The 25,197-nt window shown below is 34.0% G+C and overlaps 1 pseudogene; it reads right to left on the bottom strand.

The window, feature by feature from the left end:
• Window positions 1–1,994: 1,994 nt before the first annotated feature.
• Window positions 1,995–25,197, bottom strand: part of LOC103022687 (uncharacterized) — a 28,960-nt pseudogene continuing 5,757 nt past the window's right edge.

Below are 25,197 nucleotides of genomic sequence, written 5' to 3' on the forward strand. Positions count from 1 at the left end.
GTTTCCAGTAAACACACTCCGCTCTGCTGAATACAGAGCCCACCACACTTTCCTACCACAAAACTTTCCATCCTAGTCTGATCTTTAAAACTCTTTAATCACATTAATACCAAATACAGGCAGTCAGAGACCAGCATGATCATCATCAACTGTAGAGTAACTGAACAGGAACACGTTACCTTAATTAAACCTCTTCTCTGTACTGTTATGATGTGCAGGTGCTCTCTGCCTGGAAACATCTTCAACATCTATTAATGATAAACAGAAAACTGTAATATACGTGCTATAAATAATGTATGTTAACTTAGTTTGTTATTTAAATAAATTATATACAGTATACTAATAACATATACCCATTTTCTTATATATGTGGGTAAATAAATGCCTTTTTTTAACTGATTTATTTTCAGTTGAAAGGTTTAAATGCGTAAAACAGTGACTTTATCTTTTTTTAATTGTCATTTTTTATTGTTTGAAATATCAAAATGTCATTTTGTGTTATTCAGTTTTGTGACTTATAGACGAAAATAAGTCTATTAAACACAGAAGCCCACTGTGAAATTATTTATTAAAAAACTCCAATACAAATCTTTGTTTTAACCCTTTCAGACCCTGCGTCCGATTATATTTTGTCCATCACTGGGCACATAATTTAGGTCTGCAAGGGTTAAAACGTTACACTATGAATGTATGAATAAAAAATGTAAGCATGTTATAGAAATTAATTTATTTTAATATGTGACCATATGATCATTTCTAATTTCAGGCAATGAATAATGCAAACTCTTTGTTTTAACCCCTTTAGACCCTGCATCCATTAAAATAGAAATCATGTTTTTTCTTTCTTTTTTTTTTTTGTTCAAATGTTTTGTTGCGCATAACATTAATTGAGACCTGTTGTTATTCAGAATAGGCTACAAACGAGCCAATGAAACAATAGTTTAGCCCTTTTCACTGCACTGGAACAAAACAGCACTAAAGCCAAACAGGCAAATTTAAAAAGCCCATTTTTATTAATTGTGTGTGATTTAGAACACTTTTTTATTCTTGTGTGTTTATTTTAGTTTTAAAAATAGCTTGTGAACAAAAAGGACAATATCAAATCTAAAATTAAAATATGAAGCACAGGCTTCTTATTCAAAAGACATAAAAAACATTCATTTTTTTAGTTAATTGGATTATGTAGATTATAGGTTATATAGATTTTATATTTTTAGAATATTAGAGTCTGCCTTTTGTGTGCATTACAGGCAGAAAACAGCATTATTATTATTGTTTTTTATATTTTGTCCATCACTGGGCACATAATTTAGGTCTTCCACTGTTTAAATGTTATACTATGATTGTATGAATAAAAATTGTAAGCATATTTTCGAAAATAATTCATTTTAATAAGACTCGTGGTCACATCATGTGATATTTTTTAATGTCAGGCAATTATTTTTTAAAGAAAAAAGCTCAAATCAGTTTATCTATTTTAGCATAAAATGTAGGTGTACATATTGTCTTATTGTTTAAAAAATACATTTAAAAATAGTTTTTTAAACTTTTTTTTTTATTGGATTGTTAAAAAAAAAAAGCCCATTAATGTTAATATAGCCCTATGAATATGAATGTGTACATGTGTAAATAAAATAGGGTATACTACATTTAATTGTATAAACCAAAAAAATACATATTAATTAACATGTATTCATTAATTATTATTATTGTTTTTCGCAGTATGTTTTGGGTCACTGTCCATCTGCACTGTTATTTTGAGCCCCTGAAATAAAGATGCTTTGTTGATAAATGGTTGCAATTACTCAAGAGTTCATAGAATATTTTTGTTCCTGTCACTGTCTAAATATTTATGGCCATAACTGTATTAGAAAAATAGTATTTTATCTCTTACAGGTGTTCTGCATATCATGTAATAATTATATCACGATTTTGCACTACAGAGCTTTTAAAAATCAATTTCCAAACAAATCATTCTGAACACATTTTTTTGTTAAAATCCAATTTATTTGAAAAGTTTTTGCAAAAACACAATAAAACATATTCCGAATTAAATCTATCCAAAGCAGTTTGTTTACGATTACAAGAAATACAGAATAAAACAATCTGATAGAACAAGCGAAGGTTAAGAAGGTTAAAACATATAATGGAAGCTAAGGACATCTGCCAAAGCATCTCTGCTATTCTTTTATTCATGATTACACTACTACTACTGTAAGTAAGCAGACGATGTCATTATTCAAATATTGCTAGAATAGATAGACAGATTACAGGAACAGTGTAAATGTAGGAGAAATAAAAATACACATCATTACAGTCCGATAGTTAAGAAAGTCAAGAAAACAGATCAAAATATTTATCAAATCTGAAAATTGTTTTACAAATAATTGCATAGAACGAAATGAACAGAACTAAACATTTGGAACATATGTGGACTCAAAAAGTCTTTTCTTCTTTTTATTTATGTGTAATACCTTGTATAATTTTTTAATCTTTATTTTCAGTTTAGAATAGATCCAATAAAAAAGGAATAATCCCTGTCCAGAAACCTGCTCAAAGACTGTTTGCTTAATTTAACACATGGAGTGGAAATACATTGAAGTTGTATGTAAAAAAAGTAATATTTTATTTTTTTCAATATATTAATTTGAGCAAACAAGACGGAACTGTGCTCTAACATGAGTTTAAAATGCCATGTTTTAGCAGGGTACATAATAAAGCATCGCAGGGTGGTATTAGATCACTGAGTCACTAAAAGCAAAAGAGATATTGTAAGTATGGTGTGTGGAGACCACATCTATCTGACTGTGTGTGTGTGTGTGTGTGTGTGTGTGTGATAATTGTATTTATGTGAAATGGCTTGTAAGTGGTCTAAAAAGCTCTCAGGTGTATAAAACTATGTTTGCTCAGATTTAGGTGAATCTATTATGAGCATTTCCTCCATATGTGAAAAATAAGAAATTCCTCATTTTCCCTGGTTTGGTTCCAGATCAGGTTTGCTGCTTCTGTCTCTCCTCTTGTACAGCAAGAAACACACAGCAAAGAAATACAGCACGTTCTTCACAAGCAGAGACACGTAGGTCAGATTGAACAGGTTCAGCTTAGGGACGAGCGAAAACGAACCTGTAGAGAAGAGAGAGAGAGAGAGAGAGAGAGAGAGAGAGAGAGAGAGAGAGAGAGAGAGAGAGAGAGAGAGAGAGAGGGAGGTAAAATAATGAAAATAAAGGGAAAAAAAACATTGAATGAGAAAGGTGTGTCCTAAGTTTTAACTAATGCTGTATAAATAAAAAAAAAATGTGCAAATGAAAATGAAAAAAAGTTATGTGAAATAGAGATGCTATTTGATTTGTTGATATTATAGAAAATAATAATGATTTCCTTAGTAAAGCCAGTTAAATAAGGTTTGAATAATATATTTTTATTATTTTATCCAATATTTCTCCCCAGTTGGCCCAGTTGGCCGTTTACCCCACACACTCAGCTGCACTCCCCCTATCCCTAGTGATGCCCCCAACACCAGGAGGGTGAAGACTAGCACATGCCTCCTCCGATACATTTACATTTAAGGCATTTAGCAGATGCCCTTATCCAGAATGACTTTAGTTTGTAGAGACTAGGATCAAGAGATACACAAAGTTTGATAATGTTTAGAACGCTAGGAGTTTTTATTTTTATTTTTAGAATTTTTTTTTTCAAACTGCCGCTGATGCAACATTACCGAGTAGCATCACAGCGCACTCGGAGGAAAGCGCAGCGACCCAGCTCTGATATGTCAGCTAACAAACACCTGTGCTATTCCTGTATAAATTACAGAAACAGTGTAAAATATGTACAGTGGAATGAAAAAGTATTTGCCCCCTTACATATTTCTTTTGTTTTTTGCATTTTTGTCATACTTACATTTTTCATATTATCAAACAAACTTTAATATCAGACAAAGATAACCTGTGTAAATATAAAAATCACTTTCTAAATGATGATTATTATCAATTGTTAAGTGGAAAAAATATCCAAACCAATCTAGCCCTGTGTGAAAAAAGTGTTTTTCTCTCTGGAAAATAATTGTGATTAATCACACTTTTTGGAAAGCTTTTTGGAGTTCAGTCTCACTACTAACCATAATCAGGCCTAATTACTGCCTGTCTGACAACATGAATCAGCTAAAAGATCTTAAAAAAACAACACATTATGCCTTGATCTGAAGAAATTCAAAACAGATAAGAAAACAAATTGATTAATGATCTATCAGTCTAGGAAAAAACTAAGTTATTTGTAAGCTTTGGGACTCACAGAGAGAGCTAATATTCACAAATGGAGAAAACAATGAAACACTGGTGAACCCTCCCAGGAGAAACCAACCGACCAAAATTATTTCAAAAGGGCATGGACAACTCATCCAGGAGGTCACAAAAGAACCTAGAACAACATTTAAAGAACTGCAGCTCTCACTCGCCTCAGTTAAGGTCAGTGTTAATGATTGATTAATAAGAAAGAGACTGATCAAAAATATTCTCTATAAGAGAGTTCCAAGACCAAAAAGAACACAACTCATAAACAGATGGAATCAGGAATTCTGCTGTTTACCAGACAATTCTGAAGGAGAATATCCGTCCATCTGTTCGTGACCTCAAGCTCAGGTGCACTTGGGTTCTGCAGCAGGACAATGATCCAAAGCACACAAACAAGTCCACCTCCGGCATGATTTTAAACAGGATGTTCATGCTGGAAAAAACCTAAAGTGTGTCTGAATTAAAACAATTCTGTAAAGAAGAGTGGAACAAAATGCCTCCACACAGATGTGAAAGACTTGTTGCCAGTTATCAGTAAAGCTAAGCTTGATTGCAGTTGTTATAATAACAACCAAGTTATTAGGTTTAGGGGGCAAACACTTTTTCACACAGGGCTAGATTGGTTTAGATATTTGTTTTTCTTTAATACATTAAATGATCATTTTAAACTGCTTAAAATTTTTTACTCTTGCTATCTTTTTTCTGATATTATAGTTTGTTTAATAATCTGAAAAAATATTAGTATGACAAAAAAGCAAAAACAAAAGAACTGTACGGTAAGAGAAAATAAAAATACACATAATCACAGTCAGACAGTCAGAAAATAAAGTATATTAAAGTATTTAAGGTCTTAAAATTGTTCTAAAAATAATAGTGCATAACACAATGAACAGCAAAGGAAGATGATACATGGGGAAACGTTTAATAGTGTCAGTTTTAAGTCAGTTTGATTGTATGTGTGAAATAAAGAACTAAACAGGCCTATTGGCTCCATTTAAGCTTTTAGTGGCAGAACTTTAGTCCAGTGGATCACCCAGAGCCCAGCTTACCAAAATCTGGGTTTGTCTTTTTATTTTCCTCCTCCTCTGTTTCAGGTTTACAGGTCGGGTCAGGAGCAGGATCAGTTTTAGGTTTGGTCTCTTGTTCTGCAACATAATAAAATCGCCATTAGTTTATACAGATCAAATCAATTATACTGCTACATCCTTGTGAGGAATAAACCCTAGTGAAAAGAAAAGTAGATTAAAGACTAAAATGGAACAACTTTTTCTGTACTTATTAAACTTTAATTGTATAAAAATAGTACAAAAGTCTTACTGAAATTGTGCTGTGTGAAAGTGTACTTAACTGTACTAAAATGGAACTTTTTGAAATATACTTTTAAACATAACATTTAAACATACTACTTGTATGTATATGTATGTATATATATGTATATATGTATATGTATATATATGTATATATATATATATATACACATGTATATATATATATATATATATATATATATATATATATATAGTACAAAGATGCTTCTTCTTCCTGTCTTTTGTAAGTAGCGCAGTCCTCATATACTTTGTTGGGTATAAAAAATATATTTTAATATACTGTACTACAATTATTAGTGTTTTACAAATTTGCTTAACATTTTATCTATGTAATAATTTAATTAACTTTTTATTTTTTAAGTTACATCATACATTGCACTTTAAGTGAACTACTGTAACAGCTGTGTTTAACACTCTTTGCTAAAAATGCACAAAAGTATATTTGGAAATAAGGATTTTAGAAGTATGTAAAATTATATATAAACTAAAAGTGTACTTCATATACCCTCCTCTGGTAGCATCAGCTAAGCTAGATAAGTTTGGATAATAGTTGTTAACCTGGAAGGCGGATTTTACTGCAATAAACTAATAAAAGTAATATAGCTAATAAAATAATAATCACACAGCACTGTATGTACTCTGTTCTTGTGCTCTTTTTTAAAACTTGTGTAAAGGTGTTTTTTCTTCCAAGGTAACTTCAAAAAAGTTCTTCTGAGGAACATAAGCCCATTCTTTCTTCACGTTCTTGGTAATAAGAAACACCTCAGGATAAGAAACACTGGGTTATATACAGGGCTATCTAAAAAAATTTGAATACCTTTGAAAAGTTACTTTATTTCAGTAATTCAGTTCCAAATGTGAAACTTATATGTTATATAGATGTATTATTAGACACAGAGTGATCTATTTTAAGCATTTATTTATTTTATCATTGATGATTTTTGGCTTACAGCCAATTAAAACCCAAAAATCAGTATCTCAGAAATTTAGAATATTATATTATAAGACCAATTGATACTTTTGGTAGTGTGGGCAGTGTGCTTAGTCCTGCTGGAAAATGAAATCCACATCTTCTTAAAAGTGCTGTACGATTTTGTGGGAAAACAGAACTGCACTGACTTTAGATTCATAATAAAACACAGTGGATCAACACCAGCAGATGACATGCCTCTCCAAACCATCACTGATTGGTGGAAACTTCACACTAGACCTCAAGCAGTTTGGACTGTGTGTCTCTCCACTCTTCCTCCAGACTCTGCGCCCTTGATTTCTAAATGAAATGTAAAATGTACTGATGATCAGTGATGGTTTGGAGATTTTGTAAGATTTTGTTTCCCACAAAATCTTACAGCACTTCATGCTTCCCTCTGCTGACAACTTTTATGGAGATGCGGCTTTCATTTTCCAGCAGGACTTGGCACACTGCCCACACTGCAGAAAGTACCAATTGATCTTATGTAATATTCTCATTTTCTGAGACACTGATTTTTGGGTTTCATTGGCTGTAAGCCATAATCATCAAAAATAAAAGAATTAAACGCTTAAAATAGATCACTCTGTATTTAATACATCTATATAATATAGTTTCACACTTTGAACTGAATTACTGAAATAAAGTAACTTTTCAAAGATATTCAAATTTTTTGAGATTTTGCCCTGTAGACATGCTTTTGGACTGCAACTGTAAATCCTGATTTACATGTTTTTGAGGAGATCTTTTTACTAGTGGTTGATTGCAAACTCTCAAATCACCTCAAATCACATCACAATACCGTTTCCTGTCATTCCAAAAACAGCACTTTTAATTCCAAGAACATAAAGGCAAATGTTACCTTTAGGAATAGTGACCTTCAGGTCATTGTTCGTTGAATCTATGCTGCTGTCGTGTTGGACGGAGCATGTGAATGTTTTGGAGTTCTCATTTGCTTTCTCTAAGATCAGCATGCTGGTCACTCTGACCTCCTGACCCTGACCGTCTCTCTGCTCCAGCAGCTCCTCTCTTTCGTTCAGCTGCACCTTACCATCTTCATTCGCCCAGTCGAACCTCACCAGGTCTGGGAACATGCCGCTGGCCTGACACAGCAGCACACTCCTCCCATTGCTCGGCCGGAATACTGGATACGCTGATAATTTAGGTTTTCTCGCTGGATTTTCTTGATCTGTTTGGCACAAGTAAAAGTAGAGTTAATCATTGAATAATAATAATAATAATAATAATAATAATCATCATCATAGAAAATAATAAAAACAACTCGGATTAGAACTGAATCACACAGCAGAATTTTTGTTGTCATGCAAAACAATGTCTCAGGATGACAAAATAATAATTTTACTGCATTTATGTTGGTCCAGTAATCATGAAATAAAAAAAAAATAAGAGACCACTTCAGTTTCTGAATCAGTTTCCCTGATTTTATTTATTTATAGGTTTATGTTTGATTAAAATGAACATTGTTGTTTTATTCTATAAACTACAGTCAACATTTCTCTCAAATTCCAAATAAAAATATTGTTTCATCATTTAGTGCATTTATTTGCAGAAAATGAGAAATGGCTAAAATAACAGTTTAAGAGTTTTCAGACATCAGATAATGCAAACAAAACTAGTTCATATTCATAAAGTTTTAGGAGTTCAGAAATCAATATTTGTTGAAATAACCCTGGTTTTTAGTCACAGTTTTTATGCATCTTGGCATGTTCTCCTCCACCAGTCTTACACACTGCTTTTGGATAACTTTATGCTTTACACTCCTGGTGCAAAAATTGAAGCAGTTCAGCTTTGTTTGATGGCTTGTGATCTTCCTCTTGATTATATTCCAGAGGTTTTCAATTTGGTAAAATCAAAGAAACTCATCATTTTTAAGTGGGCTCTTATTTTTGGCCAGAGCTGTATATACAGTAAGAAGTATACTGAAACTGAACAAAATAAAAATTTGTCTAAAAGCCATATGTGGATATGTGGAATATTAAACATAGTTTTTTTCATATATATATTTTTTTTCAATTCAATTTGATACCCTTTCAGCAATTAATAAATGAAATTAAATAGCTAGACAAAAATTTATTTTACAAATACTGATTGGACACTGAACATTTTTAATATTCCAGCAGACCTGCCATTAAATCAAATCAAATTTATATCATATGCTATGTATGCTACATATTTATATAGCACTTTTACAGCTGATGTTGTTACAAAGCAGTAACAGCACAGAGAATTAGGCTAAACATTTAACATAAAATACAGAAATCTCAGTAAACGACAGAGGCTAGGAAAATCTCCCTCAGAGCTGAAGGAGGAAGAAAGCTCGGGAAGAACCAGGATGATTGATACAGTTATTATACATCCACACACAGCAGGTCTAATATATTCAGATGAATATGATGGAAGCAATTTGAGATTTGAAATTGCTGGTATATATTATTTGTTCTTTTCATTTTGGCCAAATACCAGTGTCATTTCGGTGGATTTTGGTCGAATTTTAAATTTAAGTTTATTTCTGTTGGAAGATTTACTCATTTTTAATTTAACTGTTTTAAATACTTAAGAGTTAACTATTAGTTTAAGTCTGTTGAATGAATGAATAAAATAAATAAATTAATACCTTACAGCATGAATTAGACACATTCTGAGTCACTATTTAATCCTTTTTTTAAACTCTTTATATTCTGTAAATGTTAACAAGTTACGTAATGTTATTATAGAGTAGAGTTATTAGTATTTACTTTAGATATGATATACTATTCTGTATCATACTTCAATTACTGTAGCTTCTGTGTGCTCTCTCTTTTTAAGTAGTTCACCTTTTTTATCTCATTTAAGGCATCATTTGATTTTGGCATTTATGTGCAATTTGTTTATTAACAAAAAATATTAATTGTATTTTATTTATTTTTACTTTCCATTTTTTTCCCTACACAATCCATATTTGTACAATGTTATTTTTAACATCTTTGTTCGGTTTGTTAGCTTAATATTTTAGCTGCCACTTTCTGACATTGCTTGAATGTTTTAATCAGTAATTAAAAATAATTTACAGCCTTTACAGTCTTTAAATTGAGTATGGTCTTCCAAATATTAATTTGGTCTTAACTTTATGGAAATGTTTCACTAAGAACTGTTTATTTAAAAAGTGTTTTCATGAGAGAAATTAAGTTATAATATTAATTTAGTATTTCACATAGTATTTATTTGGACCTATCAAGGTAAACACTGCATCAGCATTGACTGTATGATTGAATATTATTTCTGTATACTTGCTCATTAAACTGATAAATAAGGGTTATTTAGCGAGTGACGCAAAGACAGTAATAACAGTAGCTGAAATTTATTTAGTGTTCTATAGTAAGTATGCTGGAGTAGGTTCTCCTTTTGTTCCCTGACTAAATTATGAATTCTAATACTCAGAAAAAAGTAAGATCTGTAAGTAGATTTTAGATGATGTTTGAATTCTCATAACTTAGTTGTGTCTAAAATGTAAAGTGATCAGACCTATTAGTAGAACAGCAGTCGAACAGCAGTAAATGTAATTAAACACGTTGTATTCTTTTGTCCCAAACTTTATTTGAATGGTCCATTATAGATGACTCATAGATACTCAACTAATATTCAATTAACATTTAACTGCATGTCTATTTGATGCAACTGAACTATTAGGTAAAATAAACGATTCTCTATATAATGTAACATTACACCCAACTGTAACCTAAACACTAATCTTAACATTTTAAGACAAGGTTTAGGTTTAGATTTAAGTTTAAGATTAGGTTTAGGTGTAGGGTTAGAGTCTATAGAGAATCATTTACATTATGGTTAATTAAGTTGCATTTAATAGATATTTATAACCATCAAAATAAAGTGTTACCCAAATTATACATTTTATTTTATTTATTTTTATTTTTCATTTTAATTTTATTTCTTAAACAATTTAGAATTGTACTGTTTTATTTTTTAACATGTTTATTAGGTTTGTTAGTTTAATGTTTAAGCTACAACTTCCTGACATTCCTGGAAAGCTTCATAGGTGCTCAACTAATATTCAACTAAAATTCAACTGTACATGTATTACATGCAAATTAACTGTAACTGATTAATTAGCTGACAATTAGCTGTGTTCCAGATCCAAATACTTTGTAGGCATATTCTATGTATGTACCACTACTACTGTCATAGTAGTCCCACTTAGAAACAGACCATAACCAATACTTCAGAACATCTACTAATAAAATATCTGTATTCTTGCATTACTTGGGCTTGTGGACTCTGCCAAACATTCAGCATAGCCAGAATTTGAATTAGTGGCTTTAAAATAAATTCACATTCCTCATTAATACATATATACTTTTTATTAGATATTTATATTTCCCTTCATTATTTTGTGTTCCTTTCATATACGTTTTCATTAATTTACTGATTTACTGTATTTAGTTTAAAGCAACAGTGTAGAAATTAAAGAGATTAATACTGACCCATTTTATGTTGAATATTTTCATTTCTTTTGTTTAAAAAAAAAACTTTAGATTTTAGGTGATGTTGAACTCTTATTGAATCCAAATATTTTGTTTTCTAAGATGTAAAGACATATCAATAAAAATATAAGTAAATATTACATTTATCAATTACAGATATTACACTTAAACATGTTGCACACTTTTGTCTTAAATTATTACTATTTTTTAAACAACCCATTATTGTACGATGTTATTTTTAGCATTATTTTATTTTTATTGATTGTTGGGTTTGTTCATTTGATATTTTATCAAGCTTCACAACTGAACTTTCTGACATTTCAGAAACGTTTTATTCAGTAATACCCTGTAATTTAATGTAATTTCGAACTTTTAAACTGTATTATGGTCTTCCAAACATTAATTTGAGCTTAAATTTATTAAAATGTTTTACTTGTTGATTTTTTTTGTTTAAAAAGTCAACTGTTTTTATGAGAATTTGCATTTTATGTATTTTTTTTATCAGCAGTGTTCTGTTGTGTTCATTTTGTATCTTTTTTATATCACCAAGTTCTATCTATAGTTCTACCTTCTAGAATTTTAAATATCTTAGGTAAAAATCTATTTTCCGTTTAAGTTTCAATAAGTTCAATAAGACATAAAAATAGAAAATGTGTTCATACCAGTGACAATTAGCTGTGTTCCAGATCCAAATACTTTGTAGTCATATGATATGTAGGTATCTCTACTATAGTTATAGTAGAAGTCACACTTAGAAACAGACCATAACCGATACTAAAGAACCTCTACTAATAAAATATCTTTGGAATTATTGAATTTCTTAGACTTGCTGACACTGTACCTCAATTTTTGATTTAGATTTTAAGTTCACTATATAATTTAAACACAGACACTGTCCCTTACACTGTGCCTCTTTTTTGAGAAATGGACATTTAAATTCTACAACATGATATTTCTCCTTTAAAGTTGCTGTTTTTTGGAGATACAGGTTTGTCATTGGACAGTAGTGAGGTATAACGAAGCTATCTAAAGAAAATCATGTACTTAAATTTTTCTATATATTTTTCCTATTTACTATACAGTTCACCATTTGCACAGCAGATGTCCTTTACATTGTGTAAAAACAGTAATTATACATATAAATTGACAATATGATATAAATATAATATCAATTGTACAGAAAGACTTTGAAACAAAACCAAACAAAACCATTGCATATACACTGACATTCATTAACATTTATGACCATTTTTTCTTTCTTCTGTAAATGTTCTATTTTGGATATTCTTTAAGTTTTTTTTCTTTGGACAGTGAGGATTGAGGATGTGATTTCTTGTCTGGCTGCAGGATTCTTCTAATTAGTGAAAAACCTTTAATATGTTGCGGCAAAAAAGAGTCCCACTATATTTTATTACTTTCACTATCGTTCTGCATAGAAATGTACATTTTTATACGGGACTTTTTAGTTTTTTGGAAGCTTTTGTATTAGTTGTATTAAGATGTACTCCATATAGGTTGGACATTAGATTAGGAGATTTAACCCCTTAACAGGCCAGCATTTTTGTCTTAATCTTAATCTTAATCGTCTTAATCTTGTTTATGATTTGTATTCAAGCATTAAATAAAATAAGTTTCATGTTTGATAATAAATGTTACTACAAATTACTACTAATTGTGATTGTAATAAATCTATTGAATAACAATCATAAAATTGGCTCTTTTCTAAACATAATTTTAAAATCAATATTTTCCAGAATACAAATCAAACATTTTATGTTCTCCAAACCTTTATTTTTGTTATATTTGTCTAGTTTTTTATCATATATTTTCAAACCTGCAGCATTTGGGTTGATTCCTGTTACTGATCTTGAATTATTAAGTGGAGTAAGTTAGACAGTGAACAGGCAGCTTTTGTCAAGTGTCCTACAGGAGATTTTAAAACCCTAAATTTACAGAGTGTGAATAACTTATTTTACTGCAGAATAAAATGGTTTTGTATCACCTACACCTGTAGCCTGTTTACTTTTCAAGGCCTGTAAATGAGTTAAGCTAAAACAAATGCACTACATATTAGATATTAGATTGCCACAGTAATACTAAACATTTGGTCATTTCTGTAAATGAAGACAGAAAAATTGTGTTCATACCCGTTACAATTAGCCGGGTTCCAGATCCAAATACTTTATAGTAGTATGTGATGCGAGCTCTTCCACTGACTACTCCACTCAGTAACAGACTATATCAAATACTCCTAAACAAACTTCATCTGAACAATAGTTGAGCAACTACACGACAATTCCTATTCTTTAGTCTTTAATCTGTATTTTAGAGCTCAGATATCAGCTATATTTTTTACAAGTGTAAAAGTTAAAGAGACTGAAGACAGAGTTTCTGCTCTTACTTTCCATATTTTGAGCAAAAAAATAGCAAATTTGCTACGTGACCTCTGAATTATTCTGAATCAATTAATTAAGAGTATTTTCTTACCTGTTACATACAGTCTTGTACCTGCTCCGAAGACCTTCCTGCCCACAGTAGTTTACTCTACAGCAAAAAACCTGAACTGACTCTATAGATCTTATATGATGTTTATTTCTGTTTAGATTCAATTTGGTTTAATGAAACTTTACACTTTTTTTACTTTGCGAACTGTATATTTTAGATTTACTTCAAAATGAGGTCTACTTATTAATTTTCTTAAAGCAGATATAAATAAGACATAAATAATCTGTAGTTTCAGGTTAAAAAAAGGTTTATTTTACCATTTGTTTATATTACGTATATCTTAAAAAATTAAACTACTTAAATGAAGTGTCACTTTTTAAAAAACAAGTTACCATCCATCCAGCTTTATAGCAAAGTACACTACTATTTTTTTTTACAGTTTAATGGGATCATTGGTACCAGTTGACACATTTTTGGTCATTTTTGCTTTCTTTTTGAGCTACAATTAAACTAAAAAAAGTGATTTTCTTTTATGTAGTTTTAGATCAGTTGCATTATGTTGTATTTGTTCATTTCAGACAATGATAATAAAATAAGTAATAAAAGTTCTGTTCATTTGTTCTATAAAGTTGTGAAGATAAACATGGACATTAAAATCGATGAATCTCTTAGAACATATATATATATATATTAATTTTAGTGTTAATTATTATAATTCCAGATCTAGCAACGATAGTTAATTTCTTTAATTGTTTTTAATTTAACCTTTCCATTATCTTAGTGGTCAATTTAAAGCCATTTATTTATTTCATACCAAAGTACCACAATCCTTTGTAGTTTAATAGGGTCATTGGTACCAGTTGGCGTGTCACATCGGTGCCGCTGTCTTTTTGAGCTACAATTAAACTGTCTGTTTTCTCTTTCTCTTTAATTTTTCTTTTACGTATAGTTTTAGATCCGTTGTATTATGTTTTAAGCTGTTTTAAGCTTTGTTGAACTTGTAAGCCTCAAAAATTATTATAGAACATTATAGAATTTTGTTAGAGACATAAAAAAGGGCTCTTTTATAATGTCGTCATACCTGTAACGATTAGCCGAGTTCCAGATCCAAACACTTTGTAGTCATAGCCACACTTTGAAACAGACTATAACAAATACTCCTAAACAACGAGCTAACAACTAAAACCTAAATCTATCATCTTCAGAGCCTCGGTACAGCTACTAGAATTATTATTAGCTTAACTAAGAATACCAAAGTCAATGTTTCATATGGATATTATACACTTATCATATGATTAGTCTGATACTAAAATAAAATCTCAAATTTTGTTCTTTTCTGGAGCATCATATTAAGATATTTTCTTACCTGTTACATACAATCTTGTGCCTGCACCAAAGACCTTAATCAAGCCCCCACATCATTTCACTCCAGAACAAAAAGAACTGAACTGACCTCTACAGACACACAGTGACTCTGAATCTGGATTGCATTAAGAATTTGCATTAAAGACTCCAAATATAGTGTGTTTTACAGAGAATCCAAGTATACCTGATAATTAACTCATGATTTAGCACTTTTTTAAAGTCTAAATCTAAAGTTCTGGCCACTAGCATTAGTATAAAATATAGTTCACACAAGTTACCAAAGTCCTATTAAATTAAATCTAATTAATTAATCTAATTAAATCTATACAAATTTGAAGAGATAAACATGGACAGTAAATATTGGTGAGACTCTTTGAGAAAATATATATGTTAATTTGGGTGATAATTATTGTAATTATCCAGATCCAGTTATATCACTTAATTTCTTTAACTCTTCCTTTACCTTATGGGTCAATTTGACCCTATATTTAGTGTTAAACATCTCTGTAATGATATTTGTGCTTCATATTTAATAACTTTCCCTAATTTAAGAAGGACAATAAAATGAAAGCTATATTATAAGAAAGAAACTTTATTATAAATGATACGATGCATATACTTTGCTAACATGTCTAATTATTAGCATTTTCATGAGCTTTAAGCTGCTATGGTCAAATGAAGGACATTATTAACAGTAAGGTTGAAGCTGCCTAGCAGAACATTTAAGCTGAAAAGACATTACACTATAGATTTTGCCTCAGATGTTACTAAATTGATGATGTTACTATATTTTTTAAGTGTCCTTGTTTTTAATATTTTGATGCTGAGACTTTCATTAATGGTTTTTGCTTATTTGACTTACAAAATAATAAATTCAACTATATTAATTTGGATTTTTTCTTTAAAAAAAGCAATATGTTCATACCTGTGACGATTAGCCGAGTTCCAGATCCAAACGCTTTATAGGAGTAGCCATAGCTACACTAAGAAACAGACTGTAACAAATACTACCACTAACTACCGCTAATCTCAACAATAAAACCTCTATTTCCAGTTTATGTTTTATATTTTAATAAAGACTTTTTTAAAGCCAAGGTTTAATCTGTAAACCATACAGTGAATTGTATGAGCAGATTCAAGATACCGCTAGAAAAAACATCTAAATGATTTTTTAAACAATTTCTATTGTACCATTTTATACCTGTTGCATATAAACTTTATTTAAAACAAGAAATACTAAAAAAAATAGTACATTTTTAGTTTATTACATAACTTAAACTGACAAACTGTCCCTTACACTGTGCCAACTTTTCTTGATGAACGGACCATTTGAAATACTTCAAAATGACCTGAAATAAACTCTTTATACATGGACTTCCATTAAAAGTTTAGAAGTTTTTTTTTACTCTCTCCTGTAAAGTTGCTGTTTTGGAGATACTTGTTGTTTTTTCATTGGACAGTGACGATTTGTGCAGTACACTGCTCAAATTAAATAATCCTCAAGGAACTTTTTGGTTTTCTTCACATTCCTTAAGAGGTTCCTCCTCAGTTTTACATTTTAAAAACCTCAAAAGGTCCCCAAGCAACGTATTCTTTTAAATGTGTGCTCATCTGAATTTTTGTACTCAGAATGCTTCACACTGTTAAAAGTATAAGCTCCTTAAAGAACGTTTTAAAAGTACTTCAAGGAACATTTTCTTCTAAAATCCTTTACTTAGAAGGTTCTTCACAGCACCTTAAGGGGTTCCTTCACAATTTCAAATTAAAGAATCACTAAAGCTTACTCAAGGAAATTACCATTTCAACAGTGCATAGGGGCTATGAATGTATCTTGGAGCAAATCAGACCAGTAACAAAATTGCTTTTAGGCATATTTTTCTCCAAACATGGAAACATGCACTGATGGGCCAGAATGCTCATACCTGTGACGATCAGCCGTGTTCCAGATCCAAACACTTTGTAGTAGTAGCCACACATAGAAACAGTCTACAACAAATACTCCTAAACAGCAAACTGGAAAAAAGTAAAGCTACCTGTTCCATAATCACCAGATCCTTTATTCAGATTATGTTACAAATTTGTTACATATCTCCAAATCTTTCTAGATCAATGAAATAAGATCTTTTTCTTACCTGTTACAATCAATCTTGTGCCTGCACCAAAAATCTTTCTCCAGTAACCGCCACAGTGTTATATTCATGAACAAAAAAAAATATCTAAGCTCACTAATACATGAACATGAATGAGTCTGCTTTTGTGTAATTTTTTTTTTAAAGGAATTGATTTTAACATGATACATTTTCATGTACACTCGTACTAGTATGCTAGTTTTCCAGGATTTACACTAATGAATTGAAACTGAAAACATTATTTTAGGGTCTATTTTCTTATACGGAGTAAATGTTCTTATATAAATAAAATTTTGAACGTTTTTTCACAATTGATTTTAACATGATACATTTTCTTGTACACTTGTACTAGTATACTAGTTTTCTAGGCTTCAAACTAAATCATTTTAAGTAAAAACATTATTTTTAGTCTTTATTTTTTATATGGTGTAAATTTTCTTATACGATGAAACATTTTTAGTTGACAGGATAAATTTTGGTAATTTTTTAAAGGAATTGATTTTAACATGATACATCTTAATGTACACTTGTACTAGTATGCTAGTTTTCCATGCTTTAAACTAAATACTTTTAAGTGAAACCATTATTTTTATTCTCTATTTTCTTATATGGTGTAAATGTTGGATATTAACTTTTATGCTGTCTTATTGAACTTTCACAGGCTTTTTGACTGATTTTTGATTGTTTACAAGGTAAAATTTCTTACAGTGTAAACTCAAAACTCTTAACTGATTATTATTAGCCTTGGGATTATATTTAAGCTTAGAAATACCGTTTAGGCTATATTCAAGGTTTCCTAAGGTAGGGTTAGATTCATTCTATTATGTTTAACAGACAAATAATGGAAGATACTAGAAGATGAACATCTAAAAATAAAGAATAGAAAGACTCAGTAGACTAGTAGAATAGTGTTGCCAAATCGTTACGATGAAAAAAGTTTCGTTAACACTTTACGCTTAAGTGTCACAAATAATTGTAATTATAACAGCTGTAGACATTGTTAAATGGTTAAAGTAACATCTCAACTAATTATTAATTGACCCTAGTTAAGACAATATTATACATGACTACACATTTCAATGCTTAAGAATGTTGTAAGCAATAATAAATGGAGACATTCTGAGACATATGAGACACATTGTAAAGATTCCTAATGTTTTAACTTATGTAGTGAGTACTGTTAAATAATATATCCTTATTATTGTATCCTTGTTACCTGATTTTCATAAGTTAACTCATCATGCTTTAACATTTTATCATTTCTGTAGTTAATAAAGTGTAAAATATGTTCGTACCAGTGACGACTAGTCGAGTTCCAGATCCAAACACTTTGTGGGTGTAGTACCCAGAGCTACACTTAGATACACACTATCACAAATATTCCTAAACAACTAATCTAAAATGAATCTGACAAATTAAATACCATTTCCCATCATCTTTAGCTTTAGAGTGTTGAAGTTTCCAGACTTTCATTTGTGCATCATATAGTAAATTTGATGATTAGATAATTTTTCCAAATTTACAACATTAACATTTTTTAAGTAAACCTGGAGCAATGAATAAAGACCATTTTCTTACCTGTTACAAATAATCTTGTGCCTTTACCAAAGACCTTAATCCACCACCCACTGGTGCACAGTGTATAACTCAAGCACAAAAAGACCTGAACTGACCTCTGTAGACATGCAGGAGCTCAGGCTGTGTTCTGTTTATGTGTTAGTTAGTGTTGAGTGTGCAAAGCAAGTAAATTATTTGAATAGTTTTTATCATAATTTTACCACTAGGTGTTGCCATGGCTGGCAGGCTGTTATCAAAGCCTTTTTATATGCCCCCACATTGAGGTTAATTACTTGAAGTGGTGGCGTATACTGATGAGAGATATCAATTCACCCTCAAGCCTTATCTACACTCTATGCAATATGCATTCTAAATGCTGCTGGGAAATGTGAACAAAAAACGCATCATTACAGTGTTGGGACACTTTCTTTACCTTGGGTTTTAATGAGGACACCTAAAGCTAAATTGCTGTGGCCGTTTATGATCCAAGCAGCAACCTATAACCCAAACATGAAGATCCAACACTCAACAACTAGGTTACAATGCCCGTTTATGATCCAGTCTACAACTTCAACAAAAACATGGAGATCTGAAGTCACTGTGGCTAAGTTGCTAAGTTGCTGTGGCTGTTTATGATCTGATCAATAACTTATAATCCAAACATGGAGATCTGACATCTAACAACTAGGTTGCTGTGGTTGCTTATGATCTAATCAACAACCTATAATCCATGGAGATATGAAACTGAACAACTAGGTTGCTATGTCTATTTATAATCCGACCAGCAACTTTTTACCCAAAAATGGAGATCCTACACCTAAAAGCTAAGTGGCTGTGGCCGTTTACAGTCCAATCAGCAACCTATAACCCAAACATGGAGATCTGAAACCTAACAGCTGAGTGGCTGTGTCTGTTTTTGATCCGATCATCAACAATTAACCCAAACATTGAGATCTGAAACAGCTAGGCTGCTTTGGCCGTTTATGATCCGATCATCAACAATTAATCCAAACATGGAGATCCGGAACCTAACAGCTCGGTTAATATGGACATTTATGATCCAATCAGTAACATATAATCAACACATGGAGCTCCAACAGCTGTGGCTGTGGCCATTTATGATCTGATCAGCAACCTATAACCCAAACGTGGAGATCTGACACCTAACAACTAGGTCAGGTACTTGAAGCATCCCAAGGTAGTACACTATATAAAAAAAACTTAAAATCTATAAAGTTTTTATCTGTAAATTTCTTTACATTAATGTTGACTGTGTTTAGTGTTTTACCCATTAGAACCTGTAGGTAAGCTACACTTCTGTCCTTCATTTTTAGGACAACAGTTTTATCATCAGTTTTATTGGTCCTACAGTAAAACCTGGTGGAACAGCACAAGATATTATAACTTCCATCAATCATCCAGTCAGCAACAGTTCGTTACAGTTTCTGCATAACAGTTAAAAAAAAACACTGCACTGAACTGTGAGAATTGTGTGTGGGGTATGTAGTATACAGTACCACTCCAAAGGACACACCTTCTCATTCAGTGTTTCATACATTTTTCCCTACATTGTAAATTAATACTGAAGTCATCCAGACTAGGAACACATAAGAAATCATGGAGAAATTTAAAAGTGTTAAACCAACCATAAGGTGCTCTTATCTGGGGTGCTGTTAACTTGTGGTTTCTGAGGCTGGTAATTCTGATGAACTTATTCTGTACAACAGAGGTAACTCTTGTTCTAGCAGGAAAACTCTAGAGACAAAGTGCAGCAAGAAGGATTTAATCCCAATAAACGCGTATGACAATTAGTAATAGTGAATATAGTGTATATAGTCTTTAGCGAAAGCCCCGTCGAAGCCCAGGTCCGCAGCGTCTGGAACCTCGCAGATCCTGCCGTACAGGTATGGCGGGGGCGGAGCCTATCCCCTGGCAACGGGCAGGACCGAACTGGAGGCGGTGGGGAAGGAGGAGGGTGAAAACGTATGTCAGCGTCTGCAAGCAGGGGAGAACAGGTATGAGGGAGGTCTTATAAGGACAGGTGGGAGTTGGTGATTGGCTGAGAAAAGTGGCGTGATTTCGAGTTTTCCGCTAGAACTTGCGCGGAGCTTTCAGTTCTAGCAGGAAAACTCTAGAGACAAAGTGCAGCAAGAAAGATTTAATCCCAATAAACACGTATGACAATTAGTAATAGTGAATATAGTGTATATAGAGTCTTTGGCGAAAGCCCCGTCGAAGCCCAGGTCTGCAGCGTCAGGAACCTCGCACATCCTGCCGTATAGGTACGGCGGGGGCGGAGCCTATCCCCAAAAATATGAAAAGATATAATTACCCACAGGAGGATCATTTACCTGGTTCACGTATTCTGTAAGGAAAACAGTTATAAACAAGCTTAAAGAGATGTTCAAGATTTAAGTGTTATTTGCTGGGTACGTGTGTATTATATATAGTTGCGCTAATGATAGCATACATTTATTAGGTACTTTATGAACTTGTTTATAAGCGTATGATAAGCGTAACGTTGACTTGATCAGCATGAGAAAACACTGCGGAACTACCGATACATTAAGCCTTTGAGGGGCACAACTGTTGGACGGTACTAGCAAAACGCGGACTACGAGTGCAAAGGGTATAAGAGCGGGCACGGCCCGCTGCGCAACAAAACGCGGACTACGAGTCCAAAAGGGTATAAGAGCGGGCTCGGGCCGCTGCGCAGCAAAACGCGGACTAGGAGTTTAATGAGCATAGGAGCGGGCACGGCCCGTGTTGATATCTAGGAGCATAAGGAGTAGGATATATTATTTAAGCGAGCGCGAGCTGACGTGACAGTACGTTATATAGCAGTATATTAATTTGACGTCTGTATAAAAATCTTACAACCGCCTCCAGTTGTTTGCAATTAAATATATATATAGAAAATAGAAATATAAATACATTATATATATATATATATATAATATAATATATATATATATATATATATATATATAATATATATATATATATATATATATATATATATATAACGTACATAAATTACTTACTCATGCCAGACATCTGGCATCCCGAACAAGATGGGTGAGGATATAAGAGCGGGCACAGCCCGCGATCGCAGCAGCGCGGACTACGAGTCCAGTGGGTATTTAGAGCGGGCACGGCCCGCGATCGCAGCAGCGCGGACTACGAGTCCAGTGGTTATTAGAGCGGGCACGGCCCGCGATCGCAGCAACGCGGACTACGAGTCCAGTGGGTATTTAGAGCGGGTGTTCTGTCGAATTCTGCTACCTTGTCGAACCGTGCTGCCCCAATGTATATTTAACTGTAAAAATACAAAAGAAGCACTATTTTAGGGCATGTACCCAGTGATATTCCAGTAGATGTACGTTATTAGATTTGGATTGCATAATTCATTGTACCATGGCAACGTTATAGTAAATATAGCTCATTACAAACTGCTTTTGTATTTATTTATGATAATAAGTGTAATTTTTAGTTTCCATTTACACTTTTGTGCAATGATAGTGCGTCCAGGTCGTTTAATGCATATAAACCCCCCTAAACCCGAGTAATTATACATAAAACTCGAGAAATAATTAAATTGTGTAGGTCGGCGCATGCGCAGTACCTTTGGGAAGCATGTATCGATGGGTAGGAAAATTCGACAGAACACGGGCACGGCCCGCGATCGCAGCAGCGCGGACTACGAGTCCAGTGGGTATTTACAGCGGGCACGGCGCGCGATCGCAGCAGCGCGGACTACGAGTCCAGTGGGTATTTAGAGCGGCCACTAAAATGTTCTAAAACAATAGCATCCGTGGCCCACGGCGTTGATTAATATTTTAATACGCGGCATCATAAAAGTCTGAAATTCTGCAAGAAAGGTACATGCCAATCAAAAAACAAAACATAGCACAGGCAACACAAAATTAACCCAATAAGAGCCAGCAAATCACCAGAATTATACGGCGTCAGTGCAGTCATCAAATAATGAACGTTGCAGGGCTGTACCGTCCACGAAATCACGTAATCGAGAAACCTGTGCAGTATACTGTTCATTCGAGTGTTTCTTATACAAGCAGCATCGGACCGAGTCCAATCAAGCAGCGGGGCGGGCACGGCCTGAGACAATAAACAAGGCGGACTGCGAGTACAGCAAAGCATTAGAGCGGGCACGGCCCGAGATAAGAAACAAGGCGGACTGCGATTCATTAAAGCATAAGAGCGGGCACGGCACGAGATAATAAACAATGCGGACTGCGAGTACAGTAAAGCATTAGAGCGGGCAAGGCCCGAGATAATAAACCACACGGACTGCGTGTCATTAAAGCATTGGAGCGGGCACGGCCCGAGATAATAAACCACGCGGACTGCGAGTCATTACAGCATTAGAGCGGGCACGGCCCGAGATAACAAACCACGCGGACTGCGAGTACAGTAAAGCATTAGAGCGGGCACGGCCCGAGATAATAAACAACGCGGACTGAAGGTCATTAAAGCATTAGAGCGGGCACGGCCCGAGATAATAAACCACGCGGACTGCGAGTCATTAAAGCATTAGAGCGGGCACGGCCGAGATAATAAACAACGCGGACTGCGAGTACAGTAAAGCATTAGAGCGGGCACGGCCCGAGATAACAAACCACGCGGACTGCGAGTCATTAAAGGATTAGAGCGGGCACGGCCCGAGATAATAAACAACGCGGACTGCGAGTCATTAAAGGATTAGAGCGGGCACGGCCCGAGATAATAAACCACGCGGACTGCGAGTCAGTAGAGCATTAAAGCGGGCACGGCCGAGATAATAAACAACGCGGACAGCGAGTCATTAAAGCATTAGAGCGGGCACGGCCCGAGATAGTAAACGACGCGGACTGCGAGATAATAAGCAGCGCGGAAGCGAGTTCAGAAAAGCAATAGAGCGGGCACGGCCCGAGATAATCAGCAGCGCGGAAAGCGAGTACAGAAAAGAGCGGGCACTGCCCGAGATAATAAGCTGCGCAGAAAGCGAGTCAGTAAGGCATTAGAGCGGGCACGGAGATAATCAGCAGCGCGGAAACGAGTACAGATAATCAACAGAGCGGGCAAGGCAGCAAGTCCAAGAAAGCATTCGACAGACGCTCAAGGTCGCAAACAGTGCGGACAGCGAGATTATCGCTTTATGTGTTACAATAAATAAACACGGTCGAGGAGTTACAAGGTACAATTTGTATTTTATTTTTTTATTTTTTTAATAAGGCACTTGTCATAAGTAAAACTGCTGCATAACAATGCTTTATAAACAAAACTTATTATAACCAATCATGAAATGATCACAAAATAGCGCCACTTCCACAAGAATAACTTAAAACAAAGTAAACAGTTATAAATACAATCACCCAATACGAAAAAAGTATTGAAACAGCTCCATAACAAAAAAGTGCCACAATACAAATATTAAATACAGTGCTTTTAAATTAAAGTGTAAAATATGAAGGTATATAAAAACGAGAAAACGGCTACCATTGCGGAGCCGGTTCCAAAAGTTGACTTCAAAGAGCCGGCTCGTGAGCCAGATCGATCGCGAACGACACATCACTAACATTTAGCAATAGTAAAGCCCAAGAGCGTCGCGAGAGCGAGATCACAAACGAACGAGGATTAATCAAATACGCTAAGTTTATTTATTATTGATCAAATTAGGTTTTGGTGCTGCACGAACGAAGCACTTTGTATGCAGTGTCTGATCATACGAGGGGTCAGCTTCACTGAGGCGTGGGCGTGTGTGTGGACAGTAGGAAGGGAGCAGGCTATCAGCGCTACAATGCTGTTTCAATAAATACCAAAGTTAATTTCGAGCACTAAACGTAAGCAACACAAAGCAGGACTGCGTGCGGAGCGGCAGATAAGTAAAAACGGAGCGCGGTCGCGGGGCTAAAACAAGCGGGAGCGAGCAGGAGCGGGTTTAAAAACAGCAATCCAGCCCAGACTTCTCGAGCGAAGCGTACAAACTTAACAGAGCCGTGGAAAACGCAGAAACACCAAGCAACTATCTGAACATCGCTAAGAAAAGCATCAGCACTAGGCTAGAACGCCACAGAATCGACACTGAGCCGAAACAACCAGCACGATTCAGCACACGGCTGCGAGCCGAGACAAAGCATCGAAGCTTCGAAGGCAAGCGCGAGACAGTCAGGTGATCCAGCAAAACAGGAACCCGGACCGCCAACAGCAAAACACAGCAAGGATTCATCCAAAACGTCGGCGACAGAACAGAGAGCAATACGAACCAACATGGACCCTACGAGCAGGAAAAAACGAGCCAACTACGAACAAGCAGCCACGCAGACGGGCGAGAACGGCAAATTGAGAGCAAGGCAACGACAAAGGGCAGAAACACCATGCAGCCGCGCGGCAACGACCGACGCCTGAAAACGTATGTCAGCGTCTGCAGGGGAGAACAGGTATGAGGGAGGTCTTATAAGGACAGGTGGGAGTTGGTGATTGGCTGAGAAAAGTGGCGGGATTTTGAGTTTTCTGCTAGAACCTGCACGGAGCTTTCAGTTCTTTCTTTCCTTGAGTGGTCCTGATGAGAGCCAGTTTCATCATAACTTTTGGATGGGTTATATTAGCTAGCGG

This window comes from Astyanax mexicanus, chromosome 8 (genome assembly GCF_023375975.1).
Source record: "Astyanax mexicanus isolate ESR-SI-001 chromosome 8, AstMex3_surface, whole genome shotgun sequence".
In the NCBI taxonomy this organism is placed as follows: Eukaryota; Metazoa; Chordata; class Actinopteri; order Characiformes; family Acestrorhamphidae; genus Astyanax; species Astyanax mexicanus.